This window comes from Diceros bicornis, chromosome 14 (genome assembly GCF_020826845.1).
Source record: "Diceros bicornis minor isolate mBicDic1 chromosome 14, mDicBic1.mat.cur, whole genome shotgun sequence".
Lineage (NCBI taxonomy): Eukaryota > Metazoa > Chordata > Mammalia > Perissodactyla > Rhinocerotidae > Diceros > Diceros bicornis.
Window position 1 is genome coordinate 17,578,897 of NC_080753.1, and position 20,754 is coordinate 17,599,650.

The 20,754-nt window shown below is 34.5% G+C and overlaps 1 long non-coding RNA gene across 2 annotated transcripts; it reads right to left on the bottom strand.

Moving 5' to 3' along the window:
* Positions 1 to 7,968: 7,968 nt before the first annotated feature.
* LOC131413415 (uncharacterized) lies at positions 7,969 to 17,431 on the bottom strand. Of its 2 annotated transcripts, XR_009221951.1 has the most exons (4): positions 17,371 to 17,431; positions 16,590 to 16,680; positions 8,273 to 8,434; positions 7,969 to 8,096 (listed from the first exon to the last, which is right to left on the bottom strand). It is a non-coding gene; the product is annotated as an uncharacterized LOC131413415 (long non-coding RNA). The 2 variants fall into 2 exon arrangements; XR_009221952.1 differs by lacking the exon at positions 16,590 to 16,680.
* Positions 17,432 to 20,754: the final 3,323 nt, after the last annotated feature.

A 20,754-nucleotide genomic window follows, 5' to 3' on the forward strand; every position in this document is an offset into this window, starting at 1 on the left:
AATAAGAACAAGCGTGTCAGTGGAGGGGGTGATGAAAAGCCTAATTAAGTCTTAATTGTCTGCAGAGTTTTTCTATGTATTTGGATTAATTCCCAGTCAATCCCAAGAACTCATTCTGCTCAAATATTGTTTCATTTGAAAGTATAAGTAACATTATCTTTCTGATCAAATGAACTTTCCCTGTCCCTTCTCATACCAAGTTGCTGCCAGACAATTTCTATTTGTAGACATCCTGACATATTGTTAACTGAGTCTCTCACCCAAAAAACCAAGGCTTGTGATCCACTACCTATTTTATTATCCACTCTCAGTAATGCTCTCAGTTACATGTATAAAGCAATTACTCTTAGTAGCTATTTATTTCTAAAAACAAGCAGTATGGAATATTCTTAGTTTGCCATAAGAATGACAGCATTTGGGGCAGCTTTGTATTGCCATTTTTAATTGCTAGAAAAATTCTGATTTTTTAGAAAGCAAATCCGAATGTGTTCTCGTATTAAAGAGTTCTATTTAGAGAGGAATGGCAATTGCATTTTTAAATAGATGTCTTCCTTACCATATTCTAATATCCTAGAATGAAATGTTCCTGCTAAAGAGCAGTTTTATATTAAAGATCATCCTTGCCCATTCTGCTAGTGTACTTCGTGTAATTAGAGACCTGATAAGGATACAACATATGAATAAGAACTAGGGAGGGATAAATCATGCATATTAAAATGAGAGCAAGGAAGCTCTCCCTATCCCAACTTGTTATCCATAAGCACTGCAGAAATGTTTGTTTCTTTTTGAGTAAAAGCAGCAAAGATCAAGTTATGGTGTTCCAGTCACTGAAATGCTTGCATACCAACAATGGAATAGGAATTTCAATTAATCAAAACAAGTCTAGGGAATATTAGAGAATCACAACAGTGGCAAACGTAAACAATAATATAAATAAATAAACATGCCAAAATGATCTTACATGGGATATATCTAAAATACGTTATATTAAAAAGAAAAAACTTCTTCTTGTCTTCCACACAGAAGGAAAAGCATTTTTACTTCAACATAAGTTACAGAATCTTATATAGTAAGAAGAGATTGATCCGGTGTCAATAGCTAACAGACTGGCAGAAATCAGTCAATCAGGAAAGAGTTCTAAAGCACTCTGGGACACCTGACTCACTGATATATATTGCAGGAATATAATCCTCAATTTCAAAGAATTTATAACTTCGCAAGACAAACATAGCATCATAAAAAACTTAGATAAGTCATGATGTAATCACTTGTTAAACTGAGTTCAATTGCTTTAGCTCAGAAAAAAAAATTACTGGGAGGGGGCGAGGGGAAAGGAGGCTGTGATGTTAGACTTAGTTGGACTTTGTAGGAAGGATATGTTTTACGTAGGGGATGAATAAGAGGGTTCAGGCAATTGCAAAGCTAGGGGAGTAGCAAAAGCAGAGACACAAATGGGTTGTATGTGAGATGTGAAGAAGAAAAGGATGACTACAGTGAAAATCATGAGTTGGGAGCTGGAGTGGATAAAATTCTCTAGGAATGATTAAGGGTAGGTAGCCATGATAGCCAAACAAAAGCATTTAGGTTTCCCAGGACAGGTAATGAATAGATTATGTGAGTCCTTCATCAAGATCCTCACCAGATGGAAGAGCCAAAAGAAAGTCTAGGTCTCCTGACTGGAAAGACATTGCTTTAAATCACACATACGCGCACACACACACACACACTCAGACACCTCACTTTCTTTGAAAAATTTCAGGTGAAGAGGGCCTCTAGAAGCCGACCAAGGTTAAACTGTGGAAAACAGTACAAATAAAATGCATTACCTTGAAGGAATGTGCTTCTCAAAAATGCATTACCTTGGAGGAATGTTTCTCACTCTAAGAGCTCTGAGGAAAGGGGCTATCGCTTCTGGCCTGCATGAATTATCTAACATGTTCTCAAGGTCGTTTCAGAATAAAGGAAATATTGAAGATGACCTATAAAACCTTACCCTAGGTTATAGATTCTTAGGGTGCTTCCCCTCTGCGAAGAGTATTGCTGACCTCAGACTTGAGGTAACTCTCCACCTTTCTCCTCAACATCCCCACCACTTCCTTGCACAGCAAGGTGATTGATTAAAGGGGCTGTCAGGTTCTCCTTTAATAACCAGAGACACGGATGGATTGATTGCCACATTAGTGGCAACTTCCTGAGAGGAAAGACGTTGAAATAGAAGCCCTGGGCAATTTCAGCCAAGCAGAAATAGCTTATGCTGTCAACATGTTATTTTTTTGTTTGCTCAGTAGCTTAGTTACCAAAAGTGGGAAATAATTATATGAGGCTATTGAACCAAGTTTTACCTTGAAGTATTAGCTTCCTAATAAATATATGACACTAGATTTCTAAAAACAGTGAAGCTAACAAAATTAACTGCAGAATCCTTTTGTCTTAAGAATAAACATATTAATAATCATTTACATCACCAGAGACCGTACAGCATGTTTAGGCTTTTCTAATTAGTTAATGGCTTTAACTTCATTAAAAACGGGCTCTGAATGAGCATATTTTCAATGTTTTAAAAATTACCACCAGAAATTTTGTAAAAAGAACTTCAGACCTAAAATAATTTTAAATAGTTTACCAGGTATTTTTTTAATATTATCTTAAAAATATAAAATAAAATTACAGTGAACATCCATTATCACCACACAGTTGACCAGCAGTGGATATTAATTTGTGGGCTGACACCTCCCTCCTAACAATCCTCTATACTGGATATATTTCCTTAACCCCATGGAGTGTATGCTCGTGAAAGAAAGTCTTATTACAATCAAATTTCATTTTAACCGAAGGGCTGATTTGATGACAGAAAATGTAATATCACAACATAGGTTTTCAAATCTTTATTAAGCCTAGACGTGTGTGTACTTCCTTTCAAAGAGATAGCAAATTTCATTCAGTTACAATGAACTTAAAAAAAATAGACAGGAGGGAAAAAATAAAAGAAAGCATCCATTGTGTCTTAGGTTTTCTATTACAAATTTTATCATGTAAATACAGGCACAAATCCATTTTAATAAATCTAATTATAACTTACGTTTCAAAAGAAAACCAATGTTATCATATTTAAAATGGCCATTCACTCCACCCTTCAGCTAGCTCTGTGCTCCAGACAAAAAGGCTAAGTTTCTAAGCTTAGAAGGGCTATGCGTGAACCTTCTATAAATTAGTTCATGGTTACAGTCATTAGTCACTTAGTTTTGTCACTAGCTTTATACAGATAAAGCAATTCACAATTTATCTAAAACTTTATAGTTAATCTTATAGATAATTTTGGACATGATTAAAATAATCCTAAACACTTGCAGGGCATATTTGATTAAGTTTTTGGTCAACCTGAGGTATTGAAGCAAGTATTTGAATGTGTTCTTTTAAAAATAATGAAATAGAGGGAAAAAACCCTGCAGAATTATACTTCCCCAGTTCAATTTGAGAAACAGTTTTCTATGATACTCTAACCACAGGCTGTAACCACTAGTGGCAGACTGTCTGCGAAGATGGCACCCAACAATTCCTCCCATACCTGTATGCACATCAAGATGGTGAGTCTTTTACTCTTCCTTTTAAATCCAAGCTGATCCTGTGATTTTCTGTGAATCATAGAATATGGTAAAAGTGACATTGTGAGATATCCAGGTTTGGGCCTTAAGAGGCCTTACAGCTTCCATTTTTTGGAAAACAGCCACCCAGTCAAGAAGAACAACTGACTTGCTGGAGAGGGTTCCCATGAAGAGAAAGCAGCCTTGGAGGATGAGAGTACAAAGAGAGAGAGACTAACACAGCCAGCCCCCAACCTTTCGAGCCATCCAAACAGAGGTGCCAGACATACGAGGGAAGCTACCTTGGATACTCTAGCTCCAAACAAGCCCTCAGCCAATAGGACATGGAGCAAAGATGAGCAGTCCCCGCTAAGTTCTGTGCAAATTGAAAATCATGAGCAAATAAATAATTAACTAGTTAGTTTTTAGTCACTACATTTTAAGGAAGTTTGTTATGCAGCAACAAATAATTGAAGTAAAACTCTTTCCAGATTTTCATCTGAAGACCATTATTCTTCCTGCCATTGATATCCTTCCTTTTCTTTTGTCTCCTTCCCTGTCCCTCCCTCCCTCCCTCTCTTCCTTCCTTCCTTCCTTCCTTCCTTCCTTCCTTCTTTCCTCCCTTCTCTTCAAGTGCTAGAAGCCCTAGGGGCCACAAAAATACAGATGGTAAAACATGGTCTCTGCTCAAATGGACTTACATTAAAGAGAAACATGCTCATAAATGTCTAACCACAATACAACTATAATAACAAGAATAAAAAGAGGGGCTACACTACAGGGGGCATTTAATGGTCTTCTGTACATAGAATACTTCCTTTCTCTCACTCACATTTCTCTGGCAAGGGAATGTGGAGAGAAAATAGAGTAAATGTATTATACCATGACTAAAACATAGATACCAGTTAATAATAATAAACGTTTATTAAGGCTAAGTTCTTAACATTCTATGTAAAATTAGTTGATTATATTTATTTTCCTACCAGAAACAATAAGAGAAATAATAAATATGAATGATTAACTGAATATTGTTCTTAAAATTACCTAAGACAATGAAAATTATCCCCCTTTACAAAATGGTGCTTATGCTCTCTGGCCCTAGGGATATGTGTGCTGACTTTCTGCTATTAAAAAGCTGTGTGTCTTAAAAAAAAAAAAGACTTTTGAATGCTTAATTATTTTGTAAATAATACTTTTTACACAGAGTACCACTTATTTAATAAGGTGGGATGTGAATTTACAATGACAAATGTGTATTTTAAGAAAGAAAATAACACTATTTTGAATGGTACTTTGTGGAAAGAGGTAGGGAATAAATTTACGCTTTGACCCTCACGTGCAAATCACCAAAAACACTCCTCCGCCCCAGTGAGGGCCAGGGTGGCTATTTCCTCTGAGCGTTGCTGTCCTGTCCTCCAAAAAGTCAAGCAGCTGTGGAGCTGGGAATGAGGTTTCAAAAATCTCCCAAACATTATATGGTAACTAAGACACTTTCCTGAGTTTAGTATCACTATTTGTTTTGATGACCCGAGCAATATAAACAATTGTAGATATCTGTCTTCGTGGGATTGTTCCTTTATTTCTAGCATTCCCGAAGGATAAAGATTACTCATTAGAAAACTTCTGCAATTGACTCTATAGTATCTATTTTCCTTACAGTTTTGAAACTACTTGCAAAGGTAGGAAATTTGATTTGGTTGAGTGTATGTTAAAATATAAAATATACTATGAAATAATATATGTTTGCATGACATTTATAATACAAGCTACATTACGTTATATTATATGCTATAACTCATTTAAAATATAAGCTAAAAGATTAAATATAATTTCTAAACCTTAGAATAAGTTTTTGAGGTTAACCAAATGTATTAATTGAAAAAATGCATCTAATTTTAATTTATTCTTTACAGCAAAATATATGTGGTATTTAATTATTTCAGAGCATGCTCTAAAATGTTATACTGTGCTCAGTTTTGTCTTTTTATCAGTGGATAACAACTTATTTGACACTGAATATTTTGAATTACTGGAATACCTCCAAGCTCGCAATCTGTTCTTCCTTAAAAAGGAAGTAAAGAACAAAATAAAGCAACTTTAAATGTCATTTGATTAATAAAATTTAGCTCTCATAGAATGTTGAGCTTAATTGGATTGCTGGCATTGCTGAGCTCTGATTAAATGCGTTTGGATCAATGTTAATTGGCTTAACTATGGAGTACACATCATAGAGTCACTCGTTGTTGGGTGAATTATACCTTGTTTTTTCTGGACCAGTTTCTTTCTCCTGTATCATTGGATAATGTTTAAAATCAGTTATTGTTTAAATGACAGCCAGATTCCAAATTCAAAAGATCATGTAACTGGAAACCATCATAGCTAATCACTCACAAATGATAAATGACCATCTAGGCAAGACATAATTTATAGACCCTTCGTTGTTATGTTTATACTTGCAGTTTTGGTTTTCTTTCTTTTCTTCTTTTTGTATATACTCGGGGAGAAAACTACTGACGTAGATACTCTTTAGTGTAATATGCTGTCTCTTGTTGCAAGAAAAAAATGCCAGAGCCCATCAAGTTGCCAGACCTGGGTTAAGAGAAATTTAAGCTTACTCTTTTAGAAGACAAGTTTAGCTCAGAAATGCATTAATTCTTTTTGTTTGTTTCAAACAATGGCGGCAGCAAACACGCATTGCCAAAATAACATGTATGGATACTTCGACCTGGATTTAACCTTGTTATTGATGCTGTTTTGTTGTCTTTACAGTTTTTAATATGCTATTTAATATGTACAAAAATATGTGATATACCACCAAACATTTTTGTATTTGGGAATTTATTGCCATAATATAATTTAATCAATGGTACTATTCTCTCCTCTAAAGTAAGTATCAATCCCATTTTACAGCTAGGATTAAATGATCTTCCCATAGTTACACAACCAATAAGAGACGGCTTATTATTACTCACCATATTATATTGCACACCCAAAGCCCAGGTATATTTTCTTTTGTCCTATAATCTTAGAGAGGTAGATTACGCAATGACATGAAATATGTACTAAATATCTTCTAATTTTACTAAATTTATGTTTCATAAGTAACATAATATATAGAATGTTTATTCCTTTACAGACCAGGGTACAGATGAGGATGCCAAACATCTTTTTCTGGATGTGTATGTGTGAATTCTGTGGTCAATTATGTATTTGCAGTCACTAACTAATGTGGATTTAATGAAACAATTCTCCAGAGCTGGAATTACATTTTCCTGTCCACAATTTTAACTGTGAGACATTTAGAATCTGAGAAAAGTGACCTAAGCCATATCACACAACACCTAAATGACGTGTACACTGATCCTCATGCTCTTCCCATTATTCCTGGAGAGCAAGAGCTGAACCATATTCCTGGCATGTGGATCAGCATCCGTCACATAGTAGGGCCACAGAAAACTTCTGGTGAATGAAGGAGAAAACTTTCTGAAAGTGAAAAGTTGCTCTTTAAAGTTAAAATTAAGGGCTCAGACTCGTTTGCAGAGGGAAATATTGTTTTTCTATTTATTTTTTATTCCATAACACATGCTATTTCTCACTCAACTCCCAGGCCTTCAGGATGCAGTGTCTGTGGGGTGGGCAGTGGAGGGGGGGTGCCCTCTTCCTCCTTTGAAGTAACAGAGGCTGGACTTTCCCTCAGGCACTGAACAAGACAAATCACTATCTTTATTTAGTAATCACAATGAATTGTCCTAGTACTTACCCTCCGATTGGTAAAGAAAGAAAACAATTACAAGTCAATTGTTAATCAGAGACTTCTCCAGCTGGGAGGAAATTAGCCATTACCCCAGTTAAATCAGCTAATGTTTATTGTTACTTAGTACGGTACTCCGAAGCAGTGTTTTCCTCTGAGGCACTAACTTGGCAATGATCAAGCTAATCAAGCTAGTCTTTAACCTACAGCTAGCAGGAACCAATCAAAATGTGGTTTGTCAGTTGCATCTTTTTCCTTGCCACAGGCAATTGATTACTGAACTCATTACAGGTTCAAGAGTGTTTGAGGACCATCAAGCATCAAGATCGACAAGAAAATAATATGTTGTGCGTGTTCTCTGTCTTATTCAGTTTTTCTGTTTCTGTAAGCACAATAAAAATTCCCTTGGTGAGGACTGTGATTCAGTCACCCTATTACATATCCAGGACTAAGCACACAGCCCAGCCTAGGTAGTAACTGTGTGGAGGAAGGAAGTAGGTGATTCTCTCTCTGTGATTCTTCCATTCTTTCACAGACAGGAGAGAAAAGCTAATTTCTGTCTCAATGCTTGGAATGAGGACCGAGGAAAAGAGAGAGTAAAGAATAGTAAATAAATCTTTATTGAATAATGTTGTCATATGACCTTTTTTGCGAGAAGTGGTGATACAAGAATGCAAAACAAGGTCTAAAGCTAATTTGAGTTCAATTTTAATGGAGAAGTTGGGGTCTATTTCTGTTGTTCCTGAATGAATATTCAACGTATCCTGGAGAAAAGAAGAGAAATAATTGTTATTTCTCTAATTATCTTAGATGCAAAAGAAAACCAACAACAATAATTAAACAAAAAAATCAAAAGAAAAATAAATAAGGTTAAATTCACTTCAAACCAAAAACCAATGCTTTGGGATGTGTGTAATTACAAATAAGTTTATCGCCTTACCTCTGATTTTCATGAGCCTTTGTTTTAGAAAACAACTCCAACAAAAGATGTCATGTTGGAAATCGAAAGGCACAGTTCTTCTGAGAACAGTTGTACTGTCAACATCCCTGAGATTCCATTTCTTCATCTCTTAGGTTCCTGATCCGCTGTGGAATGTTCCTACTAGGATGAAACAATATAAGGAATGTGAAATTATTTTATAAACTACGAGGTAGAGTATTAGCTCTATTTCATGTTTTGCAATGGAGTGGCTAGTGACCTCTGAGTCAGAACTCCTGGGTTCTAGCCATTGGCTGGGAAAAAATGACTTAATGACTCTGAACCATTAACTTTTCATCTCTTAAATGAGGGCATGCATTTAGCAATTCTTTTTGGTCATGGCACTCTGATTCTAGCTGGAGCTAGGATTTGGAAGCTTAAAACCAGAGAGCACTAAGCCCCATCCATGTCAGAGAACTGTCTGTAATCATTTTAAGCACCAACCTTAGTATCTCTCCCCCAAGGACTCTTCCTCAGAAAATCACAGAGTAATTTTGAAATTTTTATCTGATTTAGTAGCCATTCCTGGGGAAAAAGCCTACTGATGAGAAAGGACTAAGTGGACTGTTTATTCTTCATTCTTTACCTTACATTCATCTAAATATTTTCTGTACTGCACGGGTTATGTATCAGAACCTAAAACACTATGCTTAGGAATAGTCTCTTAGAATAAAAGCTAGAGTTAAATTAGTCTTAAGATTAAAAATGAGAAAAAATGAGATTTATTTTTCACGAGAGTCGTAAAGTTAGTGGAAGATTGGCAGTCTTATGAAGTCCTTAAAGATAATAAGAAAAGTAAAAATAAAAAACAAAACATTTCACAAAGAAAAAATTGTGTTGATAGTAAAAATGCCTTTCAGAGAGGAGAAAGTGAGGTGTTTAATATTATATAGGTCTATGAGTGGTTGCTGCTAACGTATCCTCACTTTGTAACATGTAATCCCCACTGTCATAAAGCTAATTAACTATAATCAGGAATCTGATGTTTGCCAAGTATTATAGGGCTCTTTCCCTAATGTGCTTTTTTTAACAGATTAAAAAAGTATTAGGCCACTGTTTACACATTTAAACTCAGAAAGAAAATTTTTAAATATCCAACATAGCAACCATTTTCCATGCTACTGTCATTTATCTAAGCATGCATTTTCTTAGATCCATCCTGTTCTTTTATTTTCTCTGAATTCATACAGCATCAGTCAAAGTTTTGGTTCACAGTTGCATTTAACCAAATTGTCTTCTTTTCTTAAAAAACAGTTTTATTAAAATGTAATTCACATACCATACAATTCACCCATTTTAATTGTACGAGTCACTGGTTTTCAGTATATTCACAGAATTGTGCAACCATCATGACAGTCTTTTTTGGAATACTTCCATCACCCCTTAAGGAAACCCCATACCCATCAGCAGTCATTCTCCATTTCCCACCATCCCCTCCAGCCTTAGGTACTCACTAAGGTGCTTTTTGTCTCTATCGATTTGCCTGTTCTGGACATTTCTATAAATGTAATCATACGATTGTAGTCTTTGTGACTGGCTTCTTTCAATTACTCTAATGTTTTCAAGGTTCACCCATGTTGTAGTATTATCAGTACTTCATTTATTTTTATTGTGAATAACATTCCAAAGTATGGATATACCACTTTTTTTACCCAGTCGTCAGTTGATGAACATTTGGGTTGTTTCCATTTTTGGGCTATTGTGAATAAGACTGCTATTTTAGAATGCATCTGTTCTCTTGAAATTAAACTGAATCAGTCAACCCGGATTGTGTAAACCTGAGTCACTCTCCTGTGACCACCACTTCTTACCTCCAGTGTTTAGGGCTCCTTTAAATCTGGGTTTGAGAGATCAGATTGAAATGCTGTATAAATTACTGTACTGTGTAAATAATTGGTGTCCCTTTGGGGCATTATAGTGTTTGAAGTTCAGGAGAGGCTTTCTACTCTCAAAGTGATGATTTACCTTCCATGAGTATCCATATACTTAAGATAAATGTAGGGGTTTGGGAGGCTGTCATGCTCTTTATGAAATCAGAAAACAATCCCCAAAACAACAGTTATAGCCTATCACTTCATAAGTTCATTGTATTGACCATAATTTTTAACTAAGTTGGAAAGACAGGCAGTATTGATGAACTACATAAAATGTGGGCACATCCCAGGCTAACTAAAGCAGGAGGGAAAATGTCCTTTTTGTGGTCTCTAATAGTTAATTCACTAATTACCATTATAATTATTCTTAAGAGTAGGATCTGCCACTAAAAGATCCTCTGGAACTTTCAGGGTCACTTTCAAGGCCCATTTTAATAAGGAAGAGAAAGGAGTGGCTGCCTAGGTGACTTAAGGAGTACCTTGAAGTGCATCTGAGTGGTAGAGCTATAAGTCAACTTGGGGTTAAGAGAAGTAAAATACTCTTCCCTTTACTTAGTTGTTGTTAGTGCCATCGCATGGATTCTGACTCCTGGTGACCCTGTGTACAGCAGGATTCTGGTGGCACATCTTTCAGCATCACAGCAACATGCACAGTAACAGCATGGCTACTGAGAGGTAGGTTGTGTTGTTTCCTGAGCAGGAAACAAACCCAAACCTGGGCCAGTAACGCAAGAAAGTTGAATCTTAATTACTACACCACCTGGGCTGGCTTTTCTTTACTTAGTAAATGCACCTTAATCCTTTGTCTTGAGTCATTTATTTCTCCTGCTTTCTTCGTCTTTCATTTCCATCATCTCCTCTTTCATATATGAGCCTCAGCATTTATAAAAGATATTTCACTCATTCATTTAGCACTCTGGACAAGAAAAGGAAAATTAGAATACAATTATGTAATGAATTAAAAGAATCCTATTTCCAGCCAAACAAAGAGACAACCACTCTATGAAAATGCCTGCCTGCTCTTTTTGAATCAGCACTGTCAAACCTAATAATCTCTCTGATAGTTTTACCATCAGCTCCTGAAGAACTTAGAGATGAATCAATGAGCAGCCAATAAGCTCATCCAGAATTCTTATATTCAAGAGTTTTAAAATTAGAAATAGCTCAATAAGGGGAGGTGTTACATGCTGTGTGAATCTGAAAGTGATGCATAATTGAGTGGTTAAGTTGATTGCTTTAGCTGTTCTGAGACCAATGGCTGTATCAGTAGGAAGAAATAAAGATTTTATAATTCCAGGAGCTCCATCTGGACAATGGAGGGACAATACTAACTCTTGAAGGAACCTGATTTATTTTTAGCTTCCTAGTGGTAAACTAAAGCCTTGTTAAAATTCATCATAAGTGATTTTAATCATTCCTTTTTGTTGCTGTTGATTGTTTCTAATTTACTGTTTGTTCAGTTTTGCTTTATTTTCTTGTCCCTAGATTTTGACTGAAAATTTTCAAACCTACCAAAAATTTCAAGTAGTTCAATAAACATCCACATACCTTTTCCTTAGATTCACCAATTCATATTTTGCCACATTAACCTTATGTCTCTCTGAATGTAAATGTTGATAGATATATACAAGATAGATAAGGAGTAGATAGGTGGATATATGGACATAGAATTTTCTAAACTACTTGAAAGTAATGGACAGACGTTATAACACATTACTCTTAAAAAAACCAGCATGTATTTCCTAACGTCAAGTACATTGTAGGGGAGGAAGAATAATTTTCCCTCTACCCTTCTAGGTTCTTGGTTGAGACTTTCCTATAATAAAAGACAGATTAAGAGGAGAAAAACAAACAAAAGTTTAATAACATATATACCTCTTGTATACATGGTGGAGACACAGGAAAACTGAGTAACTCCCCTCAAATGGCCTAAGCCAGCACCTTAAATACCATCTCCAGCTAAAGATAAAACAAGATGTTGGGAGGTGGGGGAGCCAGTTATGGGAATCTATCAGGAAAGGCATAATAAATAAGAGTAAAGAGGTTGTGCAGTTTTAAGTCCATGCCTTCTCCATTGATTAATCTGTTACAAAATGTTAATTTTATTTCAAAATGTTAAGTTTTGGGGAAGCATACATACTGATTTGCCAGATGCTGTCAAATTGCCTTAAAAATGGTTGGACCAATTAATTTCACATCAGATGTGTATGGTGGTTCCATTTTGATATCATCCTTGTAAAAATTACATAACATCAGACATTTTTTTTGCCAATATTGTGTGTGCCAATGATAGCTCATTTGTTATATAACATTTCTTTGATTTCTAACGGGGAAGGCTATCCTTCCAGTGTAATTGACCTCTGAAGTGTCTCCCTCTGAAGATTTTCTGTATATCATTTGCTCATTTTTCTATTCAGTTGTTTATGTTTTTCTTATTTATTTGCAAGGATCCATTATATATTGTGAAAACTAGTATTTCATCTAATTTCAAATAACATATCATTTCAGATATCTTCTTTTTGTATATGACTGTTTGTGTGTGTGTGTGTGTGTGTGTGTGTGTGTGTGAGGAAGATCAGCCCTGAGCTAACATCCATTGCCAATCCTCCTCTTTTTGCTGAGGAAGCTTGGCCCTGGGCTAACATCTGTTCCCATCTTCCTCTACTTTATATGGGATGCCGCCGCAGCATGGCTTGACAAACAGTGCGTCAGTCCACACCCGGGATCTGAACCTGCAAATCCTAGGCCGCCGAAGGAAGCAGAGCACTCGAACTTAACCATTCCGCCACTGGGCCAGCCCCATATAGACTGTTTTTTCGCTATTGTGTAGGCTGTTTTTGCTATTTTCATTGTTACAGCTATGGTAATGTTCATGTGTGGTAATAGTTTCTTCTCCTTGACTTTATTTTTTTTTTCTATATTGTAAATGCCTTAGATATTCTTGGTCCTTTATTATTTCATATAAATATTATATATTATCTTTCTAGTTTCTTGAAAAGACTATTTGATTATTTACTGGAAATTATATGAGATTTGAAAATTTTTTGGAGAGAATTCATTTATATTTGATATTGAATCATCTAGGCCATAAATATTCACATATCACACCACTGGTTTAGATTTAATTCTACAAATATCAATAAATGTTATCATTTTTCAAAAAGATGTTGACTTTTCTAATATTGTTTCTTTTACATTTCTTAATTGCCATTTTTTCTGTAAGGAATAACTTTCCTTTCTCTCATATTCCCACATTTGTTTTCTGTGTGCAACAATCACTAAGAAATTAAGAATATATGTCCCTTAATTCTTTCTGTCATTATTAGTTTTAATGATCAATTTGTCTCAAACTTCACCAGGAGAAACCCCTTCAAATTGCTCCTGTGTCCTTTTGACGTGTGGATATCAATTTTTGAGTCTTTATTTTCCGAGTCAACATGATGTTTTAGACTCAACTTATACTTGCCATGCCTCAGACCTGAAATCCACCATTTTATGAGAAGTCTTGCTCCTCTCAACAGAAATGCTTTTTAGAATCAAAAACTGGGTTCTGTATGTACATATTTCCACTGACTGTGATTGCTTCTAGGCTATTTCAATACAAAAGCTATATTTTTAAAAATGAGTTTACACTGATATCTAAAATTCCAATCTGTCACTATAAAGTTTTTCTTTCTTTTCTTCCTCTCATATTTCTAGCTTCCTTCTCCTCCAGTGAAAAAAATGGTTTCCAAGAACATTAGTATATTCACTTACTTATGGAATCCTATTATGTGCACAAAACAGTTTCGGAATTACCACACCAGTCCCACTACCAGCAAGAAACAAAATTAAATTCAAGATGTTTATCAGGTCATTCTGTCCTTAGAATACAGTCACCTAGCATGTATAGCCACAGTATGGTCTTCATAAATTAAATGGATCTTGTTTTCTTCTGTGTGTTTATGTAAAAAACGTCATTTAATTTTGTCTGTATTTAAATTTTAAAATTATCCCATATTTGTTGACATAATTATTTATTTATTTTATTTATTTAATTTTTATTTATTTATTTTTGGTAAGGAAGATTAGCCCTGAGCTAACATCTGTTGACAATCCTCCTCTTTTTGCAGAGGAAGATTGGCCCCGGGCTAACATCCGTGCCCATCCTCCTCTATTTTGTAAAGTGAGATGCCTCCACAGCATGGCTTGCTGAGTGGTGTGTAGGTCCACGCCTGGGATCTGAACCTGCAAACCCCGGGCTGCCAAAGCGGAGCATGTGAGCTTAACCACTAAGTCACCGGGCTGGCCCCATATGTAATTATTTTTAATATGTAGGATATTACATTTTTCCAAGTCAAAGTTATATAAATTCTGTGATTTGTTATGCACTGCTGAATTCCCCTCCAGAGCAGTTGCAGCGTTTTGCACTCTTATCAGGGTGTTCATAGCTTCTAACAGACTTTTAACACAGTGTGTTGTCAAGAGTCTGACTTATTGCTAGTCTGAGAGCTGAGATATTGAACATTTTTTAATATGCTTTTTAGTTCTATTGATATCTTTTTTTAAAGTACCTATACAAGATAATTCTGTATTTATTATTAGGTTGTTTGTCTTATTGATTTGTAGAAGTTAACTGTATATTCTACATATGACTTTTTTATGGGCTGTAGATATTGCAAACATCCTTTACTATGTTCTTTGTCTTTTTTCTCTTAACAGTGTCTTTGATAAGCAAACATGCTTAATGTTAGTGAGTCCAAGTTATCAATCTTTTCTTTAATGATTGGTGCTTCTTACATTCTCTAATAAATTTTTGCCTCCCCAAGAACACGAAGATATTATCCTATAATTTCTTCTATAAGCTTTATTTTTTTACTTTTCGTATTTAGGTCAATGATTCATTTCAATTTTTTTTTTTTTTTTTGGTAAGGCATGAGATAGGGATAAAAGTTTATAATTTTCTAAATGGGTACTTAATTGTTTTAGAATGGTTTGTTAAAAAAATATTTTTGCCAAATGAGTTTCAGTTGTGCCCTTTTCTGGTTCCCTTAATGTCTTTGTTCCAATATCACGTTGTCTTAACTAATGTAGTTTCAGAGCAGGTCTGATTATATGGTAGTTTAAGTCCTCCAAGTTAGTTTTCCTTCTTCAAGAATGTATTAGGTATTTTAGATCACTTAGATTTTCACAGAAATTTTAGAATACAACTTGTCAATTTCCACAAAAAATAAAAACTTGGAATTTTGAAAGGGAACACATTAAATCTGTGGACCTATATCTTATAACATGGAGTCTTTTCAATCCTTGAACATCATCTATGTCTCCTTATTTTTGTTATTTTAATTTCTCTTAGCAATATTTAGTTTTCATCATTGATGATTTACCACTACTTCATTAAATTTTTTGCTATATATTCAATCTTGCTGATATTTTTATTGAAAATTTTGTTTTATTTATTTTGTTTTCCACTTGTTTGTTGCTATAATATAAAAACACAATTGATTTTTGTATATTGACCTTGAATCTAGAAATTTGCTAAATTCACTTACTAATTCTAGTGAGTTGTTTATAGTTTTGGATTTTCTGCACAGAAAGCCATCTCAACTGGACTGTCCAATGTGTAGCCACTAGCCACATATGGCAATTGAGTACTTGAAATGTGGCTAGGCTGAATTCAGATGGCTGTAAGTATAAAATGCTCACCTAACTTCAAAGTCTAAGTGCATAAAATAAACTATCCAATGCTAATTTGTAAATAGATTGCATGTTGAAATGATAGTAATGTTGATATATTTATTTAAACAAAATACATTTTTTTAAAAAATTAGTTTCAGAGCTGGCCTGGTGGTGTAGTGGTCGGGTTAGCGTGCTCTGCTTTGGCGGCCCGGGGTTCACAGTTTTAAATGCTGGGTGAGGACCTACAAACCACTTATCAGACCTCCCACATAGAAAGTAGAGGAAGATGGGCATGGATGTTAGCCCAGGGCCAATCTTCCTCAGCAAAAAGAGGAGGATTGGTAGCAAATGTTAGCTCAGGGCTAATCTTCCTCACCAAAAAAAATTAGTTTCACGTGTTACTTTTCTAAAATTATGCCTTCTACAAAATTTAAAATTACACATGAGAATTGCATTTGTGATTCGCATTATGTTTCCATTGAGGAACAATGATCTAGAATATGCAGACAGTCTTGAAATGAATTGATGGTAGTGAACTTTCTTGTCCTGTTAAGTAAATAGGTACCATGTTTTGAGTCGTTTTTGCATCATTCTTAGGAGTTTGGTTTTGGTCTTGCTTATTATGGGTAAAGGAAAATTTAAAGAAGAAAAGTAACATAACTTGTTTGTTAAGTAATCTAATATAGCCATTTAAGTTGTTACTCTTTAGGCATCACATCACTATTTATTGTATGCATAATGCTCACCTTCATTTTTATTTCTTCTACCATATAGTTATTGGGACACGCCTGGACACATCACATGTATTTGCTTGGTAGTTGTTGAGTTGATTGTTTTCTAAATTTAAAAATTCCTTTATTCAGAAGAATCCAAAATATTTTGCCTTATAATACTTCATATTCATTCATTTCTTAATTAAAGTGTTTGTAAATAAGAGGAGATATATCAATATTATTCAACATATCAATATTCAATACTTCAATATAAAGATATTACTTTGAAAAATTTGCAAATACTTAATTTTTAAAATTTTCATTGTTTTATTATTAAAGACTATTTACTAATCTTTTCCCACTTCAACACATTCATATTTATGACAATTATGAACACAAATAGTTTTGGCATACTTCTTTATTTTCTTTATCTTTACCATTTTTTCATGTCTTTTTTTGAGCATATTCTTCTCTCATTACTTAAGTTTCATTTTAACATTTCTTTCTTGTTAAAAGATATTTTATTATATCTGTCTAATTTCTAAGACATTCGTATTGTTATCGCGCATAAAATTTTAATCAGTTAGTCGTTAGTTCTCTACAGTTCCTCTACTTGGATCACTGAATTTTTCTATGTTCTACATAAACCTTTTGTTTATTATTACTTATACAAAAGACTCTCACGTCCAATGTCAACAGTTTCTCCAAACTTCTTGATATTTAGTATCCCAAACAGAGATCTTTCTGCATCCTTTGTCCTTTTATATACTTAAGATATATTTTATGCATTTTTAACATATCAAACCATGCTTACCTGGAAATGAAAAATGAAGTACAGGGGATCCATTTTACTTAAGCATTCTTTTTAGAGTCCTGTTTTGAGGAAGAAATATAAACAAAAATTATCATAAAGCAAAATATCCGTTAATTAAATAAATTCTTATAGGATTTGTAATTGACTATTAGATGTTATAAACTTCCAAATATGTTAAATGGCTTCAGAAAGTTAAAATGAGTCTTTTGAATATTTACAATCAATTTCTGTTCTTTAATAGATTGAGTTAATATTATCTTATACTGATAATTTCCTTGAATACTGAGGACTATTTTTAAAATAGCATATTTAAATGACAACCTAACTAAACAGATTTTTCTCCCTCTGGTTAAATAGCTAATTAATTGTTGGTTAAACCACTTGACAACATTACGGCACATCCGATCATATTAAACTCTTTGTAAAAGACAGTAATAACTATGCGTATGTGAAGTTGTACTATGTCACACATCGAGAGACCTGAGGACATCTGAAACAAATGTTTTCAAAGTATAGGATTTTCCATTATCGGAAATGTTTGGTTAATGACTTCAAGTAGATTTGGTTTGAATATCTCTTTTTCTCTTCTTAACTAAACAACAAACAATGCATGTATATGCACATGCATGTGTATCTGTATATGTGGTGTTATTTAAATTTTTGTATTAATACTCTCCTTTTGTACCTCAGTTAGTTTCCTTGTGCATTTGATCCTATTTGTGAACATGTATATGTTCACTTTATGTATATCTGGCTCTATCCATATATGATGAGCTCTGTGCTTTAAATGGAATTTTAAATATGCAAATTGAACCTTAAAATTATTTTTTCAGCTTTGTCTCTCAGCTGTTTTTATTTAAAGCCGTTAGTTCATTAGTCATTCATTAATTCCACATATTTTTATGAGATACTTTTTAAACTCTCTTCCAGAAGACACAGTTCACACTCTCAATGAGCTTGAAATTCAGATAATGAATAAACTAGGAAATCTACTTACAAATTCAAATGAACTGTATGGAAGTGCTGAGAAGCCACAAACAAAGACATGATTGAGGATGAGGTAGCTTAATCATAAAAGGTTTATTTAACTGTTCTGTCCACCTCAAGCTTTAATTTTTTGAACTAATTTTCCTCTTTGTACACTTGTTATCTGATAAAATGATAAGAACCTCGAGGCAAAGGATCTCATATTTTCATTCAGACCTCTTCATCAAAGTATACCCCATTATGTCATGTCAGGCTATAGATAAGATTTGCTTTTCTCTTCTAAAACAATGCTGTTCTATTCCCCTTTCAAATGTTCGTCTCATGGCATCTCTGAGGCTTTTCTTAAACTAGATTTCATGTTGGAGTGACCTTCTTCCTCTGTTTATCTCTCTTTTCATCCATCTAATAAGCCTTAAAATTTATATTCTTTGGGAAGTTTTTCTTAAATAATTAAAAGAACAACTAGTCATTTACCTAGCTGCTCATCCTTCTTTCTTACCACAGCAAATGCTTCAACCCTTTATTTGCACTTCATATGGTTTACGCAAGACATATAAAATCTGTCTGTACCATGAGCAATAATCCCGTTTCATTTTCCGTTAGTTACCAGATCACGTATATGAAACTATAAAAATTATAAATTATAAATCTTAAAGTGATTAATTCTTGTCCTGTTAACTATTTTTTTAAATCTGTCATTTAGATACAAACAGGGAAATGGGAGCATTCACTAATAATGTTGACAAAGAGAAATAAAATCTTGTTGGGTTTGAAAAAAAAAACACATATATATGTATGATATTTTCCAAGAATGTATATAAAAGATAAATCCACTTAAACAAAATCTAACAGGGTTTGGTGACATAATTTAAAATTGGAGAGAATTAAATCTTGATACTATTGCCTACTATTGACAGAGACAGGTACAGTAGAATAGGTAAAAAAAGCACGTATGTCTAAAAGTTTTTCTCATTTCTAATGGATATGCTTAAGGGTAGGTAATTTTTTATTTATCAGAGGCTCTTAGTGAGTTTTTGAATATGCAAAGTAGGCCCTGAAATGAGTAGAGAGTAGAGAACTAAATTGCTCTTACATTGAAGTGAGAAGGATGCTGAGTTTCCAATGGCAAAATGAGGGAGCATAGAGAGACTGAATAGATAATTTAGAAGTAAATTCAACTTGACTTAGGGATGATGGAGAAGGCCTCGTGGGTTCTCACTTGCACAACTGGATGGAAAAGTGACACTATTCACTGGAATGGAAGTATGAAAAGAGAATCCACTTTAGGACAAAGCGTTAAATCTTAGAGCTAAAGAAGTCTGGGCAGGATAGGTTCGCATATGGGACTTCTCAATGTATGCCCAGCAGAAATTATAAAGTGAAAAAAATAAAAGAGGATCTAAGACTAATCTTTGACCGATCCCACAATTTATAACTTGGCAGAGGAATGAATATCTGAAGAAATATGTTGAGTTGAGTATTAACTCATTGCAGCCTTAATAAAATTTATTGAATTGACTGCTTTGGCAACCAGATGCTGGGAGGGAGATGATGCCTGGTTCTCTTGCAGACAACAGAAAGCTTGCAGTTGTAGACTGCAACCTAGTAAAGCATTTCCTTCTACAGAAGCACAGCCACTTTGCAGTTCCTTCAGAGATGTTTTTAATGGCCCTGTTGAACACATTTCACTTGCCCTCAGCACAGCGCACCCTTCAAGGATGCCATTTTCTCCATCATTTCCTGTCGTTACTGCACACTCTCTCTTAAGCCAACACTCTAATTCAATATTGCAAATAACTTTTCTTTAAATGCATTTTCTCATGGCATGCAATTTAAGGAGACAGGGAATGGTAACAGGGAAGAGTTTTTATTTGACTAAATCAAAGATAATTTGGAAATTCTTTAGGATGTTAAACATCTGCATCCTAACAGAGGGGAAACAGGATGTGAAATTTAGACTCATGAGTAGCAGGCATGCTGTGTTAGCTACCCGTATGTGGGCATGATCCCACACTGCAGGAGGACTGCTCAGTGGAAGGATTTATGAAGAAAGCCAGTGGTATTATTGAGGGATTCTCACTGAGTATCTTAATACCAAGGGTACTGGAGTAGGTGCTTTTTGTGACAAAATTTTTGGACATAGAGGAGCCGACATCATAATACGTATGAAACAGTCATACATAGATCAATAAAGTCAAGGAACCTCATTAAACAGATATGACCTAGAGAAAAAAGAACAATCTTAGAGAAAAATGATATCTCCTTGGTAACATACAGTGGATTCTTCATATAGAAAGAGCTGCCTACAAGTCAGCTCCTTTCTATGGGAAACTTACCTTTGTTGAGGGCATCCTGGAGGCTATTTTTGTTTCCTGGACAGCTTTAGAGCCTCTGGCA